The following is a 27,449-nucleotide window of genomic DNA, read 5'->3' as shown; positions in this document are numbered from 1 at the left end:
GCCCCCCGCTTCTGGTTCCCTTCAAGGAAGGACCATCATGGCTCCCGAATACTACCCTGAGCCCAGGCACAGGACGGATTTCCTTCTCCAGACGCACACCTCCTCTGGGGGAAGCATAACGAGGAGCTGCGTCCGTATTTACAGGGGGCTTCTGGAAAGGCAGCCTCTGCAGTCATTCAGAACCCGTTCAAATCCTGGCTTCACCACCTTCAAGCTTCGTGGCCGCAGCACCTCTTTCTGAGCCTTGGTTTCCCCATCTGTAAAGTGGAGTTCAGAGAGAGGGCAGTGGAGCGGGCAGCGCCGTCTGGTTCTGCTGAGGCTCCGGGCCACTTGATTCCTGGTCCCACAGACGTTCAGTCTGTTTGGGGCTTGCTCAGGGGTCCCCGCCTCTAGGCCCTGGGCTTTGCCTAAACTGCCAGGGAAGATGGGATGGGAGCCCTCGGAGGGGCTGCCTTGGCCACACCTGGCTGGAGCTCCTGGGACCTCTCTGGAGGGCGGGTAGGTGATCCCTGTGAGCTGGGAGTGCCTATGAGAATCAAACACCAATTTACAGGTGAGGAGTGGCTTGCCAAACCATGCAGACGGAGAGAGATTTTAACCCAGAAAACCACACCAGTAACACCAAGGACCCTCCTACACTCTGCTCTGCCACCATTTACTGAGTCCTGACTGTGTGCCAGGCAATGACTGACCTACTTTAATCCAACAACACACATAAGAGGGAGGTATATTGATCCCCATTTTTTTCAGGAAACAGAGAGGTTGATGCACTTGCCCAAGGTCACACAGCTTGCAAGGAGTGGAGTCGGACTTTGAAGTCAGGCCACCTACCTCCTGTGCTCTTGGCCAGTCTCCTGCGCCCCTGGCTTGGGATCCAAGCTCTGTAGCGAGGGCCTGGGCCACCTCGGGTGAGCGGCTTAAGTCCCATAGCTGCAAAGTGAGGGAAAAATCTCCAGCACCTACTCGGGGTCAGGGAGGCGCTGTGCGGTCATCACTACCACTGGGTGAGGGGAGCTCAGAGGGGCCAAGCCTCTTACTCTAGGACACACAGCCCACTGAGCCAGGACCCACGCCCAGGGTGACGATGGCTCGCTGCCCCCTGGCTCCCTGTCCAGTGGCTCCACCGAGGCCGTGACCAGAGGGACCCCCACCACCAGCTCGTCTCCCACAGGCAGATGGACAGACGACGGCGGCCCCTCCCGGGGCCTGTGGGCTGCGTGGCCTCGCCACCTTCTCCTGAGCAGGTTTCCTTTAAGAAGCGAGAAGACTGATTTCCTGGCAGGCTCTGCGCCGAGGAGCCGTCCAAATGGTTTGCATGTCTGCATTTTTTACTGCTCCGTTTAATATGTATGCAAATGCCGGCCCTGCGCCGCGGCTCAGTCACACGCGGCGCCCCATTAAAGCGGCCGTCCGTCCTCGCGCCCCTCATTCGAGGCGACAGGCTGGGCCTGATAGATGGGGTGCGGGACGGAGACAAATGACGGGCTTTTGTAATTTCTTTCTCTCTTTTTCTTGGGGGAGAAGGGGGCCCAAGACTGCAAACAGCACAGGAGATTTAAATATATGCAAAATTGTTTGTGGGTTGGGGTGGGGGTGTAGAAACCCGATCCGGGAGCACAGGATTCCGTGTTTTCCTCGGTGGGAGGTGGAGTCGGGCTGGAGGCTGCGGGGAGTCTGGCAGAGAGAGCGGCTTTGCTCCTGATAAGCAGGCGCGGCCGGCCGAAGGGAAGTGCAGCTTTAGCTGCAGAAAGAAGGAAAATGCGGGTTATTTTCAGCCCGGTTCCACCCCAAGGCCGCTGACTGCGAGTGTTTCCCATCGCACCCCCCACTTTCTTTCCTTGGGCTTCCAGGGCTTATAACTTTATAGGTCTGATGTCACTGAACTCTCACAGTAGCCCTAGGAGGTAGATCACACCCATCATACAGATGGGGAAACTGAGGCTCACAAAAGTGAATTCCTTTGGGGAGAGTTGCAGTGGGGGGTGGGGGGGGACTCCTAGAGCTGCATCCTGGACCCCCACAGCCCTCAGCCACCTCTAGCTCTGTGGAGTTTGCTCCCAGCTCTGGGGGGTGGGGCGGGCGTGGAAGCTGCCCAAACTAACAACCCGGCACACACAACCCATGCTCTTCCTCCCCCCACAGTGTCCCACCTGCCCCCACCTGCCTGACTCAGACTGAGCCCCCGTCACAGACTGAGCCTCTTTGCATCACGACCGCAAGAAAGTTCTATTAGTGAGAACCATTTTGACTGGATGTCGATACTGCCGCCCCTGGGCACCTCCTTCCCCGGGGCTCTCTGGAGCATCCCATAAAGCCAGCCCTGCCACCCACAGGCCGTAAGCCCAGAGAACCAGGGTGGGGAGCCTGGGAGTAGGCGGGGCCCTGTGTCTCCCCCGGGAAGTAATTACTGTGTTTGTGCAATTCCCATTCACCTTCCCCTGCCGTAGGAGAGCAGGACTAGGTCTGCACTAGGGCCTCCCCCAGACCCGGGAGCACATGGCATCCGCTCTGCAAATAGCTGTTGAAATAGACAAGGGGGAGGATGACAGAATCCACGAATGCATGGGCTTTGGCAACACATTTCAAGGGGCCTCCTGCCTGTGGCCCCCTTGGGGTCCGCACCCTCCGTCCCCAGCTGGTTGAGGGGCTGCTGTGTGTGGACTGGCTGCGTCAGGCCCTAACCCTGGGCAACGGGGGCCACCCTGGCTCTCCCCGATCTTGCTGATGGGGCTGAAAATGCATCTGCGCCTCTCTCTGCCACCCGCTGTTACTCATGGTTGGTGTTTATCGCCAAGCCAGGGGTGAGCCTCGGAGCAGCCTGAAGCCCCCCGTGTGTTCCGAGGAGGGGATGGCCCGAGGCCGGGCTTCGAGGAGGCACAGCAGCAACAGTGAGCAGCTGCTCGGAGCGCAGTGACCATATTTTTCTGAGCTGAAAAATTAGGACACAGGAGGTAGCTGAGGGTTTTCTCAGGTTTGTTCATTTAATGAGTGGAAAAATCTTACAAAGGTATGAAAGTTGAAGCTTATTTGGTTATGTAAGTAATGGATTGTCTTTGTTGAAAAGCATCAGAGTTTCCAAAATCAGGGAGATTCTGGAAATCCATGATGCAACGTGACTAATATTTTGGGGGTACCTGGGTCGGCCCTGTCCTTGGTCCTTGAACTATAACGGGGAGAGTGAACCTGGCCTCCCAGCCCTCGCTTGGGGAGGCGGACGCTCCTCAGATAATGTCACAGTCCAGTCCTGTGAGCACGTGCAAGTGCTGTGGGGGCATTCACAGGGGTCCCCCGTGGACAGGGCCTGGGGGTGTCCAGGAAGCCTTCTCTGAAGAAGGAATGTTTGAAGGAAGACAGAGCCTTCTGGGAGTTCGCTGTTGAAGGGGTGGGAGCGGAGTGGGGGAAGCACGTTTCAGGCAAGAGAAAGAGCGTGTGCAGAGGGCCTGTGGCAGAAAGGAGGGCTGAGTGTTTGAGGAGCAGGAGGGCAGCGCAGGTGACTGGAATGTGACAGGCAGGGGAAGAGGAGGTTGGACATGTCGGCAGGGGCCAGTCCAGGCAGTGCCCACCAGCCCATCAGAGCGTGCTGGACTTTGTCCTGCTGGCAATGGGGAGCCATGGACTGTTCGACACAGGCGTGACCTGATCATACGTCTGGACGTTGATGAGAATGAGGATGCTGATAATATTGGTGATTACAGGAAGTGTTTCGTGAGTGCTGACTGTGTGCCAAGCACCATTTCAGCCATTTCACAGACGAGAAAAGCGAGAGCTGGGAGGGGAAGTGACTTATCCAAGGTCACACAGCTGGCAAATGGCAGAGATGGAACTCAGACTGAGTCTGTCTGGATCCCAGGCCCCTGCTCTCATTCCACACACAGAGCCGCCCTTTCCTGGACGTGGAAGACCAAGGGACACGCACATCACCCGCCATCCTGCCTCCCTGTGGTGCTGCCTCCTCTCTGCTCTGTGTCCCAGGCCTGGGTGGGAACTCAAGGTCAGGGCCTTTCCAGCCCCAGCTCAGTTCCTGCTCAGGGAAGTGGGGGAAGTTGGGGTTGCAACATCGGACAGGGGCTGGGGTTCTGGAGAAGCTGGGACCCCAGCCTGTTCCCTGGGGCACAGGTCACACCACAGTCCCCAGGAGCATAGCCCCCCTCAGCTGTTTGAGAGTCGAGGACTTGGAGATGCGGCTACAACATCCCCCGGAATAGGGCCGCACCCCGGCCCCCTGCTTCCTCCCGCGGAAGCCGGTCCAGGTGACTACACCACTGTAGACCCACCGGTGGCCTTTAAAAAGTCCCGATCCCCTCACTGATCATCATGGAAATGCAAATCAAAACCACAGTGAGACCCCACCTCACACCCGTTAGGATGGCTATTATCAAAACCCAGAAAATAACAAGTGTTGGCGAGGATGTGGAGAAATTGGAAGCTTGTGCACTGTTGGTGGGAATGTAAAATGGTGCAGCCTCTATGGAAAACAGTCTGGAGATTCTCCAAAACCTTAAAAATAGAATCACCATATGATCCAGCAATCCCACTTCTGGGTATATACCCAGAAGAATTAAAAGCAGGGTCTCAAACAGATATATGTACTCCCGTGTTCACTGCAGCATCATTCACAATAGCCAAAAGGTGGAAGCCACCCAAGTGTCCGTCAACAGACGAATGGATCAACAAAATGTAGTGTGCAGTATACACACAATGGAATATCATTCAGCCTTAAAAAGGAAGGAAATTCTGACACATGCTTCAATATGAATGAACCTCGAGGACACTATGCTAAGTGAAATAAGCTGGATACAGAAGGACAAACATTGTATGATTCCACTTATATCAGGTACTTAGAATGGGCAAATTCATAGAGACAGGAAGTAGAATGGTGGTTGCCAGGACCTGGGGGGAGGGAGAAATGGAGAGTTGTTGTTTAATGGGTACAGAGTTTCGCAAGATAAAAAGAGTTCTGGAGATGGATGGTGGTGATGGTTGCACAACAATGTGAGTGTACTTAATGCCACTGAACCGTACATTTAAAAATGGTTAGGACGGTAAATTAAAAAAAAATTCTTATTCTAAGTTCTCTCAAGTTGTCAGCAGCGGGCTTTCTTGTAAGTTGCATTTATAAGAAATAAATTAAAATACCAGATGGGAGTTGTCATTAGAGCAGTTAAGATCGCAGATGCTGTGTTCCTGGGCAAGTCACCCCCCCCCAACTCTGAGCCTCAGTTTTCTCATGGGGAAATGGGGATAATGATGTGCCTCCCTCCTGGGGCCACTGCGAGGATTCTATGATGCCCCCAAGGTGGTCTGCCCGCAGCTGGTGTCCAGCAAGCACTCAGCACCCAGCAGCCCTTAGTACTGGCAGATGTTCCTCGGGCCTTTGGGGTTTGGGAACATGCCCAGCACAGGCCCTACTCAGAGGAGGCAAGACCCCTTACTGCACAGTACACATGGGGAAATTGGGGCCTGGAGGAGTTAAGGAACTTGTCCAAGGTCTCTGGGCATCCCTTGAACCAGAATGTGGTTTTCCAAATCTGTATCGGTTAGCAAGGCTCGGTTGTGCTGCAGTAACAAATGAGCCCCACATCAAAGTATCTCAACACGGCAAGAGTTTGTTTTGCAACCAGCAAAGTCTGCCATGAGTCAGGTGATTCCCCAGGGCAGCTGCCCTCCATGTGAAGGCTCAGGGATCCAGGCTGCCTCTGGCTTGTGGTGCCTCCACCCCCGGGTCACTGGGCAGGGAAAGAGCATCACATCACTGCCTCCCACACCCCGTTGGCCAGCACCGCTCACAGGGTTTCACCCCACGGCAAGAGTGGCAGGTCCTGAGAAGGAGAGGGGAACTATGGGTGAGCACCAGAAGTTTCTACTCACCATCTTAGTGGGATGAAGGCCAGTGGATGGCTGTTCCCAGGAAGTACATGCTCACTGTGCACTGAGCCAAAGGGAAAAGGGTGTAAAGCTGGGATTACTCCCCCTCCTCCCCAAGCCCCCAGCTCCCTTCCCAGGGCAGCCACGGTTAGCAGGGCTATTCTGTGGGGTTACACGCAGGGTGTATCGAGGTGCCCCTCTGGAAATACAGTTGTTCTTTCCCACTCCTTGAAGAAGCCAGCAGGTGTCTGTCGCAGCCTCTCACTCTTCCATTGGGCGGTGCCTTCACCTTTATAGAATCAGTCCTCCTGATGGGGGTCTAGGCCGTTTCCAACGTTCTGCTGTTATAAACAGTGATGCAATGCATTTCCTGTGCATCTTCCCTTGTCCCCCATGTGAGTGTTCCTGTGGTGTAAATTCCTAAAAATGGAATCGCTTGGTCAAAGGGCAGGTGCAGGGAACAATCTGACAGCCCTCCGGCAGCACGTGCTACTCCGGGGTCTCGAGGAGCTCTTAAGAAGAGCTGCTAACGGAGCCGAGCAAGTTCCAGGGGGTTCCCCGATGGGACAGTGAAGAGGGGAAGCAGGAAGAGGGGACGCCCTTCCCGTCCTGACTCTACGATCCCAGATCTCTTCTCCTTCTCAGCACCTGCAACTCTTGCTGTGTCCATTTTACAGACAGCAAACACTGAGTTCTGGAGAGGTTGAGTCACCTACCTGAAGCTGCCCAGCGAGCCGCATTTGAACCCCGGTCCCAGCCTGGGCTGAGTCCTCTAGGGTTCCAGGATCCCAGCTCCCTGCTGGACACCTCATGATCCTTTCTTACTGGCTCCTCTCAAAGGCACTCATGTTCCTTCAAGAGCTTTCTTTGCGCAAGTTTCTGAAACATGTCTTCTCTTCCTTGGGACTCATCGGGTCTAATTCTTTGGCTCCTCCAGCGGCAGAACCATCAGCCTCTCACTTTTCTCCTTTGTTGTTTTCACAAGAGCGTCTCAGTATTTACCAAGTTTAGTCTGGTTGATTTTTAAATTTTCTTTCTTTTTGGGTAACATCACTATTTTTTCTGGAAAAAGACAATACACCCTTGGTGTAAAATAATAAATAAATTCAAGCAACACTGAAAACTATAAGCAAGAAGATAAAAATCACCAACACTCCTCACCCACAGATGATTATGGTTAACTTTTGGGTGAAAGTCCTTCCGAAGATTCCAGACATTTCTAACGACCCCCCCAGTGGTATTGATAATGAAAGTCTCCTCCTTTCTCGCTAAAGGTGGGGTGTGCGAGTCACCAGAGTGGGGCTGAAAGCTGCCGTGAGTCCCCCCCACCCAGTCCCCTGGTTCCCTTGCAGCCTTGCCTGGGCCTCCCCTGCTCCTTCTGCTTCCAGGTTAGCAGCTGCTGGCTGTTCCAGCCCCAGGGAGTGGATCCTGCAGGGCTCGGTACCAGCTAATTGGTGCTGACGATTTCCCCACCTCCAAAGAGAGTTCCAGCCACTCCACGCTCCAGCAACAGGAATCTGATCCCCTCACCTGCCAGACACCAGGAGGCTGGGACCCAGCCCGGTGTGTGTCTTCAGCTCGTGGAAAGGCAGTGTCTCCCTGCTTTGTGCTGTCTCCCACCGCCACCCACCATCGGCAGCACTGGCTTTTCCTAAGCCCAGAGTAGCCCCCAGCCTGGGCCTGGGTGGTCCGACATGTCCAGATCTCTCTGGCGAGGCGGAGGGTGGGCCAACCCCAGGCTGTTTCCATCGGACCTCCCTCCTGGGAAGAAGGGGCCGCAGTGGCCTGGCCTCGTTTCTCGGAGAGCAGGCACCATTTGGGAGCAGCGTGGTGCCCAGTTCATCACAGATGTGAGGGAGAGCGCTGTAAGGAAAACGGGCCGATGGGGACCCTAGCAGCCCTGCTTTGAAGGGCCTCTTGGAGGCACAAGGGCTCTGACACTTTGGGGACAACATCCATTGGGGAGTGGCAGACATGGCTGTCACCCCAGCGGGGGAGGCAGGGGCCCCTGGCTGAGGGGTGGGTGTGTGGAGGGCATGGCAGTGCCCACGGCAGGGGCAGCTCTGCCCGGGGACCGTCAGCAACTCCTCAGACCTGCTCATGAGCATCCGTGAGTTCTCCCTGGTGCCCAAAGAGACCCTTGGGGATGGCTTCGCACTGACCGCGAGCAGGACGGGGGCAAGAGCCAATGACACGCAGGGGGTGGCCGTGCCGCTTCCTCAGGGGAGGGCGGTGTCAGGAGGTGGGTTTTGGAGTCAGATAGACCCGAGAGTGTCCTAGTTGAGCCGCGTACTGGCTGTGTGACCTTGGGCAAATTATTTACGGTCTCTGAGCCCCAGCTGCCTCATCCACACTGTGGATACAGCAGCACCCACTTGGCGGGCCCATTTTAGGGACTGAATGCAATGACTCAAGCGTTCTGAGCCCAGGGAGTCCTCCAAGAGGCCTCCCTAAGTTGCAGTTCTGTTTTTGCTCATACTCGGGGTGGTGGCTGGGGGACAGCTGAGTTACGTAAGTGGGGGGACTTCAGGAAGCCGCAATCCACTGACCCAAACGGCTCTTAATTACTCACAACAGTGGGTTTCAAACTGGTTTTTTTACACCCACCTTCACATCTCAACCTTGTGCCTTATTCCTTCTCAAAATAAATCTTAGTGATCGATACCGAGCAAAGCAGGAGACGGCTGAGAGCCCCTCCCCCGGCCTTCTTCGCCCCCACCCCCAATGCCCCCTGGGGTCTATGAAAGGCTTGAAAGCCACTGCTTTAGGCCAGCCCGGGTGTCACTGGCCACAGGAAGTAGAGGTGGCAGATAGATGTCCAGAGGGGGTCATTTTCCCAACACACTTCTTACTGTGCTTACGTAAAAAGAAAGAAAGAAGAGAAGACTTCAGATCAGAGACAGGCGTCTCTGAGGGTCCTGTAAGGTCTGAGGTCACTAAGCTGGGACAGGCTAGGCAGCCCTGACTCCAAGGGCCCACCTTCCCTCTGGGCAGCACTGACGTGGCCTAGGACGTTCCTGTGGGACACACGAGGAGCCGAGTGAGGACACCCCTCTGCGTGGCCAAAGCCAGACCCAGCCAGAACCCCCATCAGCCGCTGTCCAGCCACCTGACCTGGGGCGAGTCCCCGCTCTGAGCCTCAGTGTCCCCATCCGTTAAATGGGGCAGTGGTCACTGGGCCCCAGATGAGAGGGGTGTGGGAGGACGCAAGGAGCTGTAGGCTCTGACCACTGCCCCTGGCAGCTTGTAAGTAACAGATCAGTAGCACTTGTGTTGTTAATAATAATAATAAGGATCATAAGCAGGTGAGGGCTGAAAGGAACCTTGGAATTCTCACCTCAGAGGGGAAAGGGCCTGGGCTAAGGTCAAACAACACGGTCAGGACTCAAACCCAGGACTGGACACTCGGGCCTCGGAGCCCAGAAGGGGAAGGTTGAGTGGAGGCAACATCCTGCCCGCAGCATCACGTGGGGAGAAAGGATGCAGACCACCTCAAAGGTTTGTTTTTGACTTACGGGCTGCTCTCAGGGGCAGGGGAGCCTCTGATGCAGGACCCCACCCCCTGCCCCCTTCTCTGGTGCTGACCAGCCCCTGCTCAGAGAGAAGAGGTTCCTGCTCCTCTCCTGCTGCTGTTTAGTCAGGCAACCTGGAGGCTACATGGGGGATGGGGATGGTTGGGCACAGGTGACACGGAGCAGGGAACAAGCGCCACTCAGACACCGACATGTGTGCAGCGTGTAGCAGTCTGCAGGGGGAGGACCCTCGTCCTTGGTCAAGGGAGGGAGGCATCACTGGCCCGGTGTGCAGAAGAGGAAACTGAGGCACTCTGCTCAAGGCCACAGATGATAGTGGGTGTGGCCTCTCCACCTGGCACACTGTGCCTGCGGGCTGGGTGTGCTTTTTCCCACTCCTTGCCTGATTTTAGGAACTCACATGGTACCTCTATGACTTGTTCCCTCGTCCTCCTTTGTGCCTGATGAGCTGTGGGATTGATCAGAGGCCTTGAAAGCTTCCAGACTCCTAAACGGATTTGAGAGCGGGTTTGGCCCTAGAGAACAGGAGGTTAGTCCCTGGCCCCATCCCACGGAGGGGGAAGTTCAGCGAGCTGAGGGGCTTGTCCTGGTCCTGTGGGAAACAGTGGCCTCTGGCTCCAGCCCGGGGCCCTCCTGGGACCGCAGTCCCTCCTCACCCAGCTCTCATCTCCCCCCATCTCCAATGTCCCCAGTTCTCTGGAGGAAGATTTCCGTGGTCCCGGTTGGGGGTGCCAGACTGCCAGCGACGAGTGTTTTTTAATCCCAGCCCTGCTGACTTAGCCGATTATTCTTATTTAAGGCAGGGAGGAAACCGAGAGCATGGCAGCCCGTCACCTCCGGGCGGCGGCCCCTCCTCACGGCCTCCAGTCCCAGCCCCAGCCTGAGCAGGAGACAGAGGGGGCCATGGGAAGCAGGAACAGGGAAGGGGAGGAGAGGGAAGAGGGGAGGAGAAGGATGGAGGAGGAGGAGAGGGGCGAGGGGAGGAAATGGAGGGGGCACATGGGAGGAGGGGAGAGGGGAGAGGGGTGAGTGGGGATAGAGACCGAGAGGAAGGAGGAGAGAAGAAAGGGGCAGGAAGGAGAGGATTAGGAAGGGGGTGGGGGGGAGAGATGGGGGAGAGGTGAGGGAGGTGGGGGGAGGAAGACGGGGAAAGGGAGTCCAGAAAGGGGCACACCCCTTAGCAGCTCCCTAAGCAGACAGGAGAGAGGCAGATACACAGATGAATAATTTACTACGGAAATGCAGAAAGAATTTAGCAACTCTCAATTTATAAATATTTATTTTCCCAAGTTCGCCCCCTCCCAACTGTCTCCCCCTTGCTGGCCCTCGTCTTTTCTCTTTGGGGCCCCCCGCCCCCATCTCTGTGTCTCTGTCTCTCCCCGTGTCTGTACGTGGTGGGGCGGGGGTGTGTTCTCCCGTCTCTCTTTTCTCCACCTCCCTTCTCCCTGCTGCCCGAGTCTCTCCCTGCCCCTGCGTCTCTATCTCTGTCTCGCTGTCTCTCCGTCTGTGGTGTCTCTGTCCCCCCAGTCTCTCCTATCCGGGGACCCCTGCTCCCGCCCGCCGGTCCCGGGACAGGAGGACGCGGGGCCCGTGCAGCCCACACCGGGAGCCCTTTGAGGGCTCGGAGGGGAGAGGTCGTTTCCCTGGCAACCGGCGGGCGAGGGGCGGAGCCGCGGGGGCTGCGGATTACTGAGCCGGCTCGGCCCCGCCCCCGCCCCTACCCACTGCAGGTAGGGGCGCACCTGAGGGGATTTCGGAGGTTCGTGGACCCGGCAGTGGGGGAAGGGGGGCTGCCTGGGAGGCCAGCCGGGAGGGGTCCGCGGCAGGTAATCAGTCAATCGGTTAATCAATCGCTGGGACAATCAGGCCCACGGAGCAGGAGAGGTTAAAAACTCGGCGGGGTGTGGAATGAGAGCTGAGTTCTAATCCCGCCTCCGCCTCTTCCTGGCCCCGTGGCCCTGAGCAAGGCCCAGCACACCTCCCCAGCCTCGGGGCTCGCATCTGTTCAGTGCAGCTGAAGCAGCACCTGCCTGCAGCGCTGACCCTCCAGGCCGGTCACCGACGCCCTTGTCCACCCCTTAAATTCACAGATGGAAGAGGGTGGCCCCCAGAGGGGAAGTGCCTCCTGGGCACTGAAGTGACCTGGGTGGTCACCAGCCATTGAACAAGCTCAACACAATGTACATCCTCGGGCATGCTTATTGTGAGCTGGACCTGGGCTCACAGGGTGACGCCACCCTCGTGCCTGACCCAGAACGCGTCCTGTATTCCGGTGGGAGGACAGGGCTCACGCGGCATTGCCTGCTCCCTTTATGTCTCCTCCTTGCCCTTCTTCTCTCCTCCGGGTGTGGGGAAACTGAGTCCCAGAGAGCCAGATGGATGGTGTGATTGCCTAGACCTGGGACTTGGATGCAAGCTCCTACCCTTAAGCCATTCCTGAGCCTGACACACAAGCTCAAGAGCGCTGGGGAGAGGGAATCATGTTTGTTAATAAGGGAGGAGTCCTCCAGCAGCATCCTCAGGGTCACCAGCTGCAAGGGTCTCCTGGCACACACTCCCCGCTCCCTGTGACTTAAAACCAAGTGTGGCATTTAATATGCGAACTCTTGATTGTTTGCGCACAACTCTTCTGGCAGGCACCAGCTCCTCCTTGCCCCACCTCTCCCTCCCTGAAGCTGGCTGGTGGCTGGACTGGAAGACGGTGAAGGGGCTGGTGGAATGTTCCCCCCAGGAAGGACTGGAGAGTAATGGGGAAGGCGGCTATTTATAATTCCAGCGGCCCCTTTAAGCCTGGGATGCAGGCCCATTGCCAGGCTGGCTCGGTTTGAAGCTCGAAGCTCTCATCTGGCTGCAGCAATTTTCCCAAGTCAGGGTCCTGGGGTTGCTGCAGTGACAGGCAGGCCTGGCCTGCCAAGCGCTCTCGAGGCTGGGGACAGCTGCAGGGCCACCCCCGCCCCGTCCCAGCCCCCCACACCAGGCAAGTGCATCACACACACGCACTTCTCTGTGCAGCAAACACAGAAACTTGTCCAGCGCTCTCCCACGTGGACCGGCAGTGCGTGTCTGAGGCCTGTGGGCCCCTCTCCTGAGGCCTGGCCTGCCCATGCCGACCACACCAGGCTGGAAGGATTTCTCCGGAACCCTGTGGCCCTCTGCAGAGGTTCTAGACTCTATGCCCCATACCCTCAGAGCCCCAGGACCCCCCAAATGTATTTAGAACCCGGACCCGCCTGGGAACTGATGGGAAGAAAGGGTCGAGATGTGGGGGGCAGGGGGGTTGTCAGGTCTTGAAGGAGGAGAGTGGGTCCAGATGCCCAACTGGCCCAGGGCTCTCCATGCTTGAGCTCATCTGGGTGGCAGTGTTCTCACTCCCATTTTACAGATGGGGAAGGGGAGGCTGGGAGAGGTAACATGCCCAAGATCCCCCAGCTGGTGAGAGGCGGGGCTGGGATTCACGCCAAGTCTCAGCCCAGGCTCTCAGGCCCTTCTGCACTTGCAGGCTGGGGCCTTGGCCAACAACCCGCCATCTCTTCCCAGATGCTGCTTTTGGGTTTCCCTGCGGCCTTCTAGATTGGCAGGACAGCTTGCTTCTCTGGCACACTATGGGTGTGTGCAGTTCACACTCCCCGGCTGATGGCATCTATGGGAGAGAAGGAGAAGACGGAGAGGCAGGGAGGACCGTCGGGGGCTGTGCTGTCGAAGTGAGCAGGTCTCACGTGGAGCCAGAGGTGAGGCTGTGCATCTCAGGCCGCTCCAGGGAAGTAGAGCGGTCAGAGAGGGCCAGTCCCTGAGACTCGGGGACGTGTGTCAGGCAAGGCACCAGATGGGGAGCTCAGGCCTGGGATCCAGTTCCAGAAGCAGCTGTGTGACCTTGGACAAGGTCACTTCCTGGGTCTCAGTAAAAATAAGGGGGCTGTATTCCTTAATCTCCAAGAATCCTTCTAGATGGAACAGTTGAGGAGTCTCTGAGCCTTCCATCCTCCACCAAACCTCTCTTGAGCACCAGCAGCTCCACGAAGGCTGTGCTGGGTGCAGGGAGGAGTGAGCTACAGGACACCCACACTCCAGGGAGAGGGCGCCTGGTCTCGGGGGAGCCTGAATGCAGATGGCCCACTCCCAGCTCTAGGTCGCGTGCCATGGAGGTGACGAGCAGCTAACGATGGCCGTCCATTCAGCACCTGCTATCTGCTTTACCCCGCTATCTTGCTGAATCTGCACAACAGCCTCATGTGGTAGGACCATGATTATCCCCATTTTACAGACAAGGAAACTGAGACCCAAAGAGGCAAGTACCTGTCCGAATTCATACAGCTGGCAAGTGTGAGTCGAGGTACACCCCAGCCTTGGGACGCTGCGGCTGCCTTGATGGTTGTTAGAAAAGTCTTCACAGTGGAGGCCTCCTAGGAGCTGAGTCTAGAAGGATCTTCCCAAGTGGAAAAGGAGGCAGAAGGGACTCTAGGCAGAGGGCACACCCTGAACAAAGGCAGGAGAACACTTGAGTGTGGTAAGGACAGAGGGGTCTGGCGTGGTGTGCTGGGCGGTGAGGAGGGGCTGGAGACCTCCTGTCAGCACCCAGAGGGGATCTGCAGGACCCTGTTCCAGTTAACGCTGCTGTGTGACAAACTGCCCCCAACGCAGTGGCTTCAAACCATAGTTTATTAGTCTCTCTCATGATGCTGGGGTCGACGGGGCTCAGCTGGGGGCTTCTTGCTTGGGGTCTCTCACCGGGTCACAGTCAGATAGCAGCTGGGGCTGGGGTTGTTGGAAGGCCCCACGGGGCCTCATCTTGGTGCCTCCTTGCCCTTTCTAGCAGCCTCCACCGGATTTCTTATGTCAGAGCTCAGGCATCCTAGAGGCAGGAGGTGAAGCTGCCAGGCAAGCTAAGGACCATCCCTGGAGCTGTCCTAGTGTCACTTCCGCCATCCTCTACTGGTCAAAGCAGCCACGTGGCCCACCCAGATTGAGCGGGGAGGATAGACCCCACCTTTCAACGATGGCAGTGCCAAAGAATTTGCAGCTATGTTTAATCCGCTGCAGATGCTAATACATATTTCATGGAAAAAGTCGAGTTTGTGGTTAAATCAATTGTGGGAACGGCTGGATTAAGCAAAATCAAGTAGGTTCTTTGCTGCGGGACTTCTCAGAGCCTTCACGTGCTGATGTGGATGGTTGGTCTTCAACCTACGGAAGGAGCTCGTAGAAGTTCCCAACGATTTGGGGGAACCGATTTTGGTTTGACTGCCAAAGGGGTCCCATCTCGGGTGGAGGGTACTGGGCCTGGGGAAGCTGGAGGGCTGAGGTTCCTTCTGTGTACCCCACTTCGGTCAACATTGCTCTAGGACCTTCCAGAGTCCCATGCATGGATGTGATGAGATGAAGTTGGGTCTGTCTCTGGCTGCTCCCACTTTCTCAGAGCACTGGGTGTGTGGGGAGCTGCCCGGGTATCCTGGCCAGAGCCACCTCCCTCCCACTAGCTCGGGGACCAGGTCCTCGGATCACCCACCCCTCTCTTCTTGTTCCCCCCTGGCCCTGAGAAAGGGGCTTCCACCCTGGTGCCCACGGTGCTCCCCTTTGTGGGGGCCAAGTGGGAGGCTGGTGGGGGCATGCAGCAGGGGAAGGGGCCTTGCTGCCTGACTGTGTGGCCTGGCCCCAGTCTCCACCCAGGCTGACCCTCAGTTTCCAGCTCCTTCCCGTGGGGTGATAAAGACAGTCTCACCGGTTGTGTGTGAGGCCACCACTCAAGGAGCTGGTCTTTACTGGATGTTTACTGGGGAGGCAGGCCCTGCACCTAGCAACTTTCAGGCACCAGCTCATGTCACGCTCTCTGGGCCTCAGTGTCCTCATCTGTAAAATGGGGATGGTAACAGCAACCACTGTATAAGATTCAGTGAGGATTAAATGGGGTGACAGGGGGAATTAAGAGATGGAGCTCCAAGCCCGCTGCCCCTCAAAGGTCTCAACCACAAAGGCCTGGGCACACCCTGGTCCCAGCTGCTGGCTGAGTGGGCCAGCGGGCAGCACTAGTTTCTGGCTGCGTCTGCTGGGTGCAGTGCCTGCGTGACCCTGTGCGGGGAGGGCTAGCCGTGTCCTTCCCAGGGAGCAGGCAGCGCTGCCCGTGAATGCTGTGGCTCGGTTTGTCTCCCCTCCCCCTCCGCAGGCTGCTTCCTGCTCCCTCTCCCGTTCCTGGTCCAGGGCCAGCTGCCACCACTGCTCCAGGAGCCCAGGCCCCGCTACTTGATGTCCCTGGGCAGAGGCAGGAGGGGAGGGCTGGCTTCCGGAGAGCAGGAGTCACAAAGCATTCCCCCCCACCTCACCCCTCCCTCCCTGGCCTGGACCAGCAAAGCAGCCCCGGGGACAGCCTCTGAGACAGATCTCATCACCCTCCAGCTGTGTGTCCTTGGGCACATGACACCAGGCCTCAGTTTCTCCTTCTGTAAGTGACCTCAATGATGTTCCTGTCTTAAGGGGCTGAAAGGAGGATTAAATGAGATGCTGCCCCTACCTCCCGGCAGCTCCAACATCATCTGGAGTGGCACCTTCCGCCCCATCAGGGATTCCAGCCAGAGCCCCGTGGCTGGGGGTTTGGAGGGGCTGGGGGGCCACAGGAGCAGGGTCCAGAGTTTCCCAGCAGCCAGGTTGGAGGACCAAAGCTGGGGTGTGTGACATCCAGGGCACCCTGGAGAGTGGGGAGTCCCTGGGCTGGTCCTCTACCCCAGCCGCTCCGTGCTGCCCACAGACACCCCCACAGAGCCAGGGAGTCCCCAGACTTCGCCCTCCCGTCTTGGGAACCATCACCCACTGGACTCCAGCCATCCTGCTTCCTCTCCTTCTCTCGCCTCCCACAGCCTGCAGCCACCCTTCCTGCCCAAGCAACCGCACATCTGCCCACTTCTCCCAGCCGCCGTCCCCCCGTACTCCTCCTCCATCTCCCGCCTGGAACGCTGCACCAGCCTCTTCCAGGGCCCCGGCCTCTGGGATGGCCCGTGATGACCCACATTCCATGCAGGGCCCTGCAGGTCTGGTGCAGCGTCACCCTCAGCTCACCGCGCCCCAGTAAGTCCCGTCGCCCTGACAACGTGAGTCCTTCCCTAGGCTTTGAAGGCTCCAGGGAACCTGGCTCCTGCCACCCCTGCAGTCTCCTGCCTCTCTAGCCCCCACCCCTGCTCCAGCCACACTGGCTACTTTCCAGGCCTCTGTGCCCTTGCACATGCTGTCCGGAGGTCTGGAATGTTCTCTCTTGTCATGGGATGGGCTGTTCATTCTTTAGAACTCAGCTGGGTCTTCCTCTCCTCCAGGGAGCTGCCCCCACCCATGGCCACGGTCTGTTTACCTGTCTGATGCCCCCCCTAGACTGTCCAAGAGAGAGTTTGTATCTTATTTGTCCCTAATCCTCCTGCCCAAGGCCTGGCCAGGAGGTGGGTCACCAGTGCTGGTAGAAGGATGGCTTAGTCCCACCCTGTCTCCCTCCTGCCCCGCCCCCATCCTCGTCCCCCACTCCCTCCCTGGGGCTCATTCGCCTTTCCTATAGTTGGTTCTTTCTGTGATGCAGCATTGTGCTAAGAGCAGCCACACTGCAGTCACACAGACCCGAGTCCTCACCCCAGCCATGCCCCGTCAGGGCACTGAGCGTCAGTCCTCCCGTCTGCAGAATGGGAGAACCACAGCACCACCATCCTAAAGCTGTTGCAAGGATTAAATAAAGAGCGTCTGTCACGTCTGTGGACATTACAGGAGTTCAGTAAATGTTACTCTTACCGTTGTTGCCATTGTTGTTGTTGTTGTGTATTACCCATCCAGCCTGTTGTCATCTCCCCTCAGCGCATGTCTGGGTCTCCTGTCACCGCAGCTCTCTGCTCCAAGCTGCCCAAACTTGAATCATTTCGTCTTCACTGAGAACACTCAATGGCTCCCCATTGCCTCTCCTGGGACGTAAAAAACTCCGGCTAATTTTCAGAGCTCTTCATCACCTGTCTTATTGGATTTTCTGGTGAGGCCACCCTAACTAGTGGGCAAATAAAGACCTTCAAGGAGGAAGGGGCTTCCTCCCAGCAGGCCCCTCACCCCCCACTCCCCACATCTCCCCCACAGGGAGCCGGGTGACCCTGGGCAGGGCGCTCACCTCCCAGAGCTTCTAGCTCCCTCGGCTGCAAAGTGGCGCTCAAACCAGTGCCTATGATGGTCCCCTCCCATGGCTGTGGGGGACGGGGGGACACTGAGTGCAGAGGGCTCAGCCTGGCGTCACGGCCGGGCTGAGCGCCGGAGCCGCATGGCCCACTTGGTCCAGCCCGCAGCCCTCTCCACGCAGGCTCTGGAGCAAGGCCAGAATCTACACGGATCCCGTCGTCTCAGAATTCCCGTCTTCCCAGGCTGAATATTACCCTGATTGTGTTGTAGGGAAAAGAAGAGAACATTTGTTCTTTCAAAAAAAAAATAACGTTTTTCTCCATTTACAAAAGTAATACATGTTAATTGTGGATAATTTTGAAATTAAGATAAACCAAAGAGAAAATTTTAAATTATCTATAATTCATCCCCCTCTATAAGCACTTCGAGCGCTCGGGCTTCAAGCCTCCAGACTTTGTCATGAACATGTAGCACCAGCCCTGCTTTGAGCCTGGGAGGCTCGCAGAACACACGCTCTTATCGGCCTGGTTCTCCCAGCACCAGAGGCCCCCGAACTTCTACGCTGCTCAAGGCCTCCCCGCCTTGTACTCAGAGAGTGGTCCCCAACCCGCAGCTGTTGGAAGTGCGGGATCTCAGCCCCGGACCCCAGAACCTGCGTTTTCCAGGATTCCCAGGGGTTCCGAGGCACAGCACAGTTTGGGAAGCAGGCCCAAAGCCCCCTGTCCTGCGGCGGCTGAGCGCCCCATTGTGTGGAAATGCTCATGCTTATTGAAGCCAATCCTCTAATACTGAACACGGAGCTGGTTTCCAAGCTGTGATATCATAAATAATGCTGCAATGAATGGCACCATGAATAGCTAAAACCCTGGGCACATCGTGGGTATTTTCCTGGAGTGAATGTTGAGGAGCTTCCCTTAATTCTGCTTCCCCCACATTTGCTCCTCTTCTCTCCGGAACATTCTGATGGAACAGAGGCCATCTTCATCCCTGCTCTGCAGATGAATAAACCGAGGCTGGGGGCAGGGGTGACGACACTCTCCACAGTCCCACAAACGGTAGCCAAGCCAGGACTCAACCCATGCCCTTCCTCCACACCCGTCCTACTGGCCCTTGCTGTAAGTGGGCCTTTTCATCCAGAATGTCAGCTCCTGTATGCACGGTGTGGGTCTCATGCCCGCCCCAGGCTGGGCACACGGCAGCTTCCCGCCTGCCCTGCCCCTGCCCAGTGGGACCAGTTTGCCCCGGTGACAGACAAGGCGTGACAGGGCCACGCTTGGCTGGGCCGGATGGGGCAGCCTCACTCCACGGTGGGAACCTCCAGGGGACAGTGGGCGGGGCTTCGGGGAGGGGGTAGGAAATCATAGAGAGAGAGGGGCATCCAGGTCAGCGGGGACTGGGGCTCAGGCCCAGAAGAGAAGAGGGGCTGGGAGGGACATTGGCAGGGGACCTTCTGGCTTCCCGGTGCCCATGGCAGGAAACGCAGCCATGTGAGCGTGAATCCTTTTGGGGAAGACCCTTGGCGGGGAACAGAATGCTGTGATGGCAGCAGATTCTATTAAAAGCAATTCTCATTACTGTACTGTTAATTATTAATAGGATCGGGCATATAAAGGATGGGAAAACCCAGCTGGGCCTGACTCAAATCTTGCCTCCGAAGCAAATGGCTTTTGGTTCACGTCCAGCAGACCCAGCCATGAACGTGCCAGTTGGAAAAGTAATGACAACCCAGAGGCTGCCACGGCGGGATGGGCCCCATTTATATCTGCTTAAAAAAGATAAAGAAGAGGAAGCAAGCCAAAGAAAGGGAACGCAGAGGAGGCAAACACGGAGCCCCTGTCCGTCCTCCTGGGCTTAGCTTTTAGGCCTGGACAACCTGAGTGTCCTTTCTTTCAGGATGCGTCCCGTCTACTCCGCTAACCTCCTCTGAGCACCGCCCTGACCGGGGGCTACTCAGCCTCTAGAGAGATCCAGAGAGGAACTTTCTCCATGCAGCAGCTGAAAGCACAGTAAGAATAAGGCCAAGAGGGAGTGTCAGGTTTGAACTGAGCAGACCCCAGAGAGAGGGACTTCACCCCTCTTTCCAGCTCCCACCTGCCTTATTTTCACCGAACTCCTATCCATACTTCAAAGCCTAGCTCAGACAGCCTCTCCTCCAGGCAGCCTCACCCCGTCCCAGCTGTGCTACCAACCAAGGATACAGACACTGTTCCTGCCCTCGTGACACTGCTAGTCTGACAGGAGTCTAGTGAGGTTATTAATGAAATAACCATCGCAAACCATGAAGACAGAAGGACACCATGCTGTAAAGCAGGGAGAGGGAAGCCATGTGCCATGAGGGCAGGAATCTCGATGGTCTATCTTCCTCTCCTCCAGAACTCCCTGGTGCCCGGAGCAAAGCAGTTGCTCAGCAGACACCTCTGATTTCCCAGACTGCTCATTTGAGGGCACAAGAGTGAGGTCTCCGAGAGGAGACACCCGGGGAGGTCAGCTTTGCAGAGCAGAGGGAGGAAGGGGCTGGGGCCTGGCCCTTCCCCCACGCCTGCGTCCTTGCAAAACTCTGCTGGATTCTGAGCTGATTTCTCCTGACATCCACCACGAGGCCAAGCAGTGAAGGCACTCCTTTTTTTGGAACAATTAAATGTAAACGAATGAGTGAGTCTGGGCTTTAAAAAAAAGCCACTAAAAACTCGTAGACTTCTATATAAAATGGTATCTAACGAGAAACGCCCTGATACAGTTGTTCTTGTTTTTCCGCCAAATACCCATGAAGGCAGAGAGGAAGACGAACCGTCACCCGGTGTGGGAAACAGCTGCCAACCTCATGCCAGAATCTGGGAGGAGCTGTGCTGATGATAACGGTGCGGGACAGTGCTGGAGAGAAGCCTCAGGACACAGAGACCACTGACAAGGTAGGTAGACGCTCAGGACCTCCTCCCTCATTTGCCCCCACTCAGAGAGCACTCAGAAGCTGTGCCATTCCACCATCTGTCCCTCTCCCACAAATGCTATTGGAGTAGTGTCCCCTGGTCTTTCAGAGAAAATGGGCAGGGCAGGGGGCTTTCATGGTGCATGGCATGCTGGGAGGCAAACGTGATGAGTGTAGGGGTGGGTGGGTAGGGGCAGAGCAGCAGGAAACTCACTGGTAGCAGTGCATGCTGGGACTTTTGCTTATTTCATCCGATCAGAATATCCGAGAACCAGGTAGCAGGCAGGAACGGGTGCCGCCTTCACTCAGCAGAGCTACAGTTGGCAGATGCCTGCTGGAAACTGGGAGATGGATTGAGCAAAGCCCACTTGATTCCGTTGTCCAGACCAAACACTGAGAACGGGATTTAGCCACCAAACAAGGAGTAAGAGAACAAGACCAAAGGCAATCCACACACCCCCTCTACTTATAATCGTGGATTGTGGATTAATGTTACTGCATTTGAGGGGCAGCACAGAGGAAACAGCACCAACAACAAAGGACTGTGGGGCCGGCCCAATGGTGTAACAGGTAAGTTCGTGTGCTCTGCTTCGGCGGTCCGGGGTTCACAGGTTCGGATCCCGGGCACAGACGTATTCATCAAGCCATGCTGAGGTGTGCGTCCCACATACAAAGTAAGAGGAAGATGGGCACAGATGTTAGCTCAGGGACAATCTTCCTCAGCAAAAACAAAACAAAACAAAGGACTGTGAAAAAACACTGCAGACCATGGAAAAGGAACTGGTGTTCTGAAACACTGAAGAGCAGGCAGTTGACAGCGATTTCCTGAAGGAACCAGAAGACGACGTCAGGAAACTGCGTGGCAACTTTAATAGAAAGACATGCTCTGCAAAGACAGGAGCAGAAAAGCACAGGGCAGTCCCGACTGTGTGAAAAGGCAGCAGAGGATATGAAAAGGGACGTGGATGGTGTGGTGCATTGAATTGTGGTCCCCAAAAGATACATCCAAGTCCTAACCCTTGGTACCTGTGAATGGGACCTTATTTGGGAAAAGGGTCTTTGCAGATATAATTAAGTTAAGAATCTCAAGATGAGATCATCCTGGATTAACTGGGTGGGCCCTAAATCCAATGATAAGTGTCCTTATAAGAAGGGAAGACACAGACAGAAGAGAAACAGAGGAGAAGACCATGTGAAGACCGAGGCAGAGACTGGAGTGATGCAGCTGCAAGCCAAGGCAGGCCAAGGATTGCTGGCAGCCGCATGGAACAGATTCATCCTCAGACTCCAGAAGGAACCAACGCTGCCAACACCTTGATTTCAGACTTCTGGCCTCCCGAATTTCGAGAGAACACACTTCTGTTGTTTTAAGCCACCCGGTTGTGGTAATTGGTACAGGAGCCCTAGGACACAAATACAGACGGGGTCAGGAAGGATTGCAAGGAAAGAAAAAGACACAGTAGCAGAATTCAGATCCACACTGGAGGCAGTAAACAGCAGAAATCGTAATGCAGGAAACACAATCAGTGAGGGAGAGGCCAACCTCAAGAGCTTTTCTAAAAAGTGTGACAGAGGAGGAAGTGGAGATGAAATCAAGAGATGGAAACAAACCATGAGAAGGTGATGGGGATGAGCAGGCAGCAAACACAGAACTGGGATTCTTGAAGAAAAGGTCAGAATGAGAGATAATTTAGAATAGAATGAATGAAAACTCACCTGTGCCTTAAAATGAAACAAAAAGATCTGAATATGCAGATTGGAAAGGTTCACAGCATTCTGGGGAAAATAAAGACTTCTACTGAGACATATTCTGGAAAAGAATGTGAACTATGCAAATAATGACAAAACTGTCTGTGGTTCCAGGAAGGAAAGTGAGCTACTTATAAAGGAACACAGCCAGACTGGTTGGATTGCGTCATACTGGATGCTAAGTGATAAGGGAGCCATGTTTATGAGGTTTGGGGAAAATACTGCGACATTTGTTACTGAAAGCTAGGCTCCCATCAGCTGGGAGTCCGAGAATAATAACTCTATGGCTTAAAAAGTCTGGGCATTAGCACTGAAACCAGTTAAAAAGCAATGAGTCTAAAGAATTATTGTAAATATCGTTTCCAGACTGAATACAAATGTCAAAAATTATTCTTAAATGATAAATCATAGAATAGAAAAGTAATAATCTAACCATCTGAATCTGAAGCTTTAAACCACATCAACATGGATCAAAAGGTGGGTGGGGCCTGTGCTTTTTCCGATTCTGTTCAGATGATCAGACAGCTGGAAATGAAAGACTTTTTCAATGTAAAGATAACTTCGAGTGGAATGAGAAATGAAATATCTACTAACCAAAGTCTGGAGAAGACTAAAGCAAAAATTCAGACTCCGTAACACAAATGCAGGGAACAAAAGGAAGCAGCCCTAAGGACAAACAGAAAAGGCGGGGACCAGCTTTCTCACGGAAGTGAGATCCCTGGGGTCAATGTTAACAACAAACGTAAATGCATGACGTTCTCCTAGAAAAATAGCAATGACTCTCAGATTGGATAAAACAAAAACTAAGATGGAAATCCAACTATATGGTGCTTACAAGAAATAAACTAAAAAACCGAAGGACACGAAAAGGTTAAAAATCAAAGATTGGGCAAAATTATATGAGGCAAGTTCAAGTTAAATGAAAGGTAATAACATTTATATCAGATCAAGAATCACAGGCAAAAATCATGAGATAGGACAGAAGATCATTTGTATTGATAAAGAGTACAAGTCACAATAAAGATGTGATTGCCATGATCTTCTACATCCTATACAGCATCAGACCCAACCAGGGAAGCAAGAACTTAGACATTCTAGAAGGACAAACAAAAACCCCAGAGGAGACTTAACACCCTTCTGTCTTTGACATATTTAAATAGTATCCCCCGTCCTGTTTATGTAGGATTGGAATAATATAATTGTTACGGTTGAATAACTGAACTTTGTACCCTACAAATAAAAGATACTCATTTCTCTGCCAAAGCCCATCAAACATTTATGAAAATTGATCATATATTAGGCCATAAAGAAAAATTCAATAGAATCCCCAAAGCAGACATTGTTAAAGCCCCGTTCTTCGACCACAGTGCAATTAAGCTGGAAATTATTAACAAAAGTTTAAATTAAAAAGCCAACCATTTGAAAATTAAAAACCACTTTTGTAAATAACTCTAAATAAAACCTACATGACAAATTATTTTTAAAAAATAACACTGCAAATACCACACACCTAAACATATGGGAAGGTGGTTAAAATGTTACAAGGAGGAAAATTCATAGTTCAATGTTATGAATTTCTTAAATAAGAAAGGGTGGAAGTCAATACAGAGAAAAAGTAGAATTTAATAAATTAGAGAAGAGAAAAACAATAGAAATAAAAGATAAATCTATGACTTGGTTTTTTGGAAAGTCTAATAAATTAGGTAAACTTCTAGCAGATCCAAAGATAATAAACAGAAAGAAATGACTGCGCAATAGGGACAAATTTTTTTAATTAAATTATATTAAGTAAAGCCTTGTGATGATAAATTTGAAAACATGAATAAGTGGGTATTTTTATAGGAAAATACATATAACCAAAACCAATTCAACAAGTGGAAGAAAATTTAAAAACCTATTACTACAGGGTAAATTGGAAAAGTAGGGAAAGAGCTACTTCCTAGAGAAGTGTTGGGTCCTGACACTTTTACTGGCAAATATTCAAATATTTCAAATATTCTGTTTCAGGACACAGGAAAGATTGAAAGCTTCCCCAACTATCTTAAGAATGTAGCGTAACCCTAAAATGAAGGGTTGGCGGATAGCACAAAACTACAGACCAGTCTTGCTTAGGAATATGACAAAAATCCTATACAAAACACCAGCAAATGATCCTGGTTGAGATTTCGTGGGTCACAAGAAACAGAAATCTGCTCAAATGAGCTCATTAAAGGGGAGTTTGGTTATAAGAGTTCTGAGACCTCACAGAATTAAAGAGTAACACCGGCAGCCAGGCTCCGATGGAGGCAGAAGTTGTCAGGGCCTATGAATGCATGATCTCACCTCCCTCTTGACACCAGCCTCCTCTGCTAGTCATCAGACAGCCAAGCCCCAATGACTTTGCAAGTTGACTTTTAGGGTCTTTCAGGGTCCCAGGTCTAAAATCAGCAATGAAAGGATGCTTCCTTAACATGGTTAGGGTGACATCTGCAGTGTTTGCCAATCTCTCCAGCCCTCCCTCCAGGCTGGGCACGCACTTTCCACTGGGGTTAGGCAGGGCTGCGTGACACCAACATGAGTTGAAGTAATGTGTGCCGTTTCTAGGTAGAAGCATTAATTGCTGGTACAAGACTCTCCGATTCTATTTCCCTCACCTCAGCAAGCAGGGGAGCATTCATGGATGTGGGGGTGCAATGCTGAGCCAATCACAGCTGGAATTGAGAGTGAGTTGCCTGCACCCACAGCCAACTTAATATGAACAAGAAATAAACCTCTCTCAACCCATGAGATTCTGACATTATTTGTTACTGCAGTCTAATCTAGCCTACCCTGACTAACTCAACAACAAAGAATATCTATCTCAAGTGAACAGCCAACATCATACCTAATGGTAAAAAACTGGAAGCATTCTTAGTCATATCCAGAATAAGGCAAGAATGCTTAATAATGCCCCTGTAATTTTACATGGCTCTGAAAGTTCTAGACAATGCAATAAGACAAGAAACATAAATTAAAGGACAAGCACTAAAAAAGGAGACAAAATTATCCCTATTTGTAGATATTGTCTACTTGAAAACCCAAGGGAAGTGAATGAAAAGCTATTAAATAATAGGAGAATTCCACAAAAGTGGTCAGTTATAAAACAAAAACACAAAAAATCCATAGCTTTCTTCTCTCTCTCCTCTTTTTTGCTTTCTATTGGACTGATTGTGTTTCCTTTTTCTCCCTTTTCCCTATATTGGTTTGAAAGTTATACACTCCATTTCTTCCTATTAGAAGTTATCTTTAAATTTTTATCATGCATGATTGACTTACAATCTAAATCCATATTTTCCACTCTCCTCCTAGACAGTGCAAGGTCACAGAGTGACTTAACCCCAGTAATACCTTCCAATCGCCGTGTATGATTGCCTAGTATTTTAGTTCCCTCTTGTTTTGAGCCTACATTTGTCATTATTATTATTGATTTTTACAGCCAAGTCTTATTTAGATATTAACCGTGTTTTCATATCTTTGCTCATTGCTTGTCACTTGATACAGGGCTTCATTTCTTTCTTCCTAAGGTAATCCTTTATTAGTTCTTTCAGCAAAGCTCTGTGAGTGGTAAAGTTTCTCAGTCTTTGTCTGAAATGTCTTTATTTTGTTCTCACTCTTGAAAGGCAGTTTAGCTGAAAGATGGCTTAGGTTGACAAATATTTTCCTCCATCACCTTGAAGGTTTTATGATTGCATTGTCTTCTGGCCTTTATTGCTGGTGATGGTTTCTGTTGTGGCATCACGGGTGAGGTGTATGTTCCGGAGTGCTGGGCTGCCTGGTCCACATCCTGGCCCCGTCATTAATCATTGTGTCATTTTGTGCCCAGGTAGCTGCTGCTCACGATTCTGCTGTCTGGGCTGGGCTCAACTGGGTAGTTCTTCTGCTGGTCTTGCCTAGGGTTGCTCATGTGGCTGCTCTCATCTGGGGCTTGACTGGGGTTGAGGGTTCGGGATGGCCTCACTCAAAGCCTGGCAGTTGGTGCTGGCTGTCAGGTGGGTCACCTTGGTTCTCTTCTACCAGAAGTCTACACTGGGCTTCTTGACACAATGGCAGAAGCCATCTAAGATGCAAAAGTAGAAGCTACAAGGCTCCTTAAGGCCTGGCTTTGGAAGTCACACAACATTGTCTCTGCTGCATTCCGTTGGTCACAGCAAGTCTCAAAGCCAGTCCAGACTCAAGGGGGGAGGAGAATAGACTCAGCTTCTCCCTCATGGCAGGAGTGTCCTCTTGAAGTGAGGAGCAGCAAAGTCACATCACATAAGGGTGTGGTCATGGGGAAGAGTGATTCTTCAGGGGCCACTGTTGTAACAAAAATTACTTAAGTAACAAGAAGTAATAAAGATCGCTTAAACTTTCTGTGCCTTGATTTTCCCATCTTTAAAATGTGGATAATAATAATACTAAGAGTGTGGTTTTGAAGACTTAAAGAGCTAATGTGTACAGTGCTAGGAACACCAAGCTGTTATTATGGGTGAGAGGTAATTTGTTCTCCTTCTGGTTACTCTATGGCACTCTCTTTGTCTTTAGTGTATATATCGAGGTGTGGAGTCACTGTTATTTGTCCTTCTTGGGATTGATTCACTTCTTAAACCTGAGGAGTTGTGTCTTTCATCACTTCTGGAATATTCTCAGACATCATCATATTGAATATATCTCTCCTCCATTCTCTTCATAATCTATCTCCTTCCAGGTCTTCTCTGACACATAGGTTGGACTTTCTCACTCTATTTTGTTTTATTTTCATTCTATCTCTTTGTCTTTTTTGGCTGCCTTCTGGGTAATTTCCTCAGTTCTATCTTTCAGTTCATGAACATTTCTCCAGCTGTGTCTAATCTGCTATTCAACCCACCCATTGAAATTTTAATTTCAATGACTGCCTTTTTCACTTTTAGAAGATCTTTGTTTTTCCTTCAAATCTGCCTCTTCTTTTTTCATGGTGTCTTTTACTTTTTTTTTTCTGTTAATAATTTAAAGCACGTTTGTGTTATAGTCTCTTTCTGACTGTGCTATGATCTCAGTTTCTTGGTGGTTGAATCCTTGTTCTGTCACTAACTCTCCTTTGTGGGAGATCATTCCATGCTGTGGTTTCTATTTTTAGCTGTGAGCCTCTTCACTGAGGAGCCTGCCTGTCTGCAGGGGCCTCAGTTGTGGAAGAGCGTCTGGTTCTTGTTTTCCCCTCCCAACTTCCAGCACCTGGGAATTTCCCATTCTTTCTTTCAAGATTAATTATTTTTGTT

The sequence above is a fragment of the Ceratotherium simum genome, chromosome 29, assembly GCF_057802395.1.
Source record: "Ceratotherium simum simum isolate JZ-2026a chromosome 29, ASM5780239v1, whole genome shotgun sequence".
Classification (NCBI taxonomy): Eukaryota; Metazoa; Chordata; class Mammalia; order Perissodactyla; family Rhinocerotidae; genus Ceratotherium; species Ceratotherium simum.
The sequence above is the reverse complement of the archived record's forward strand: the minus strand, read 5'-3'. Positions refer to the sequence as shown.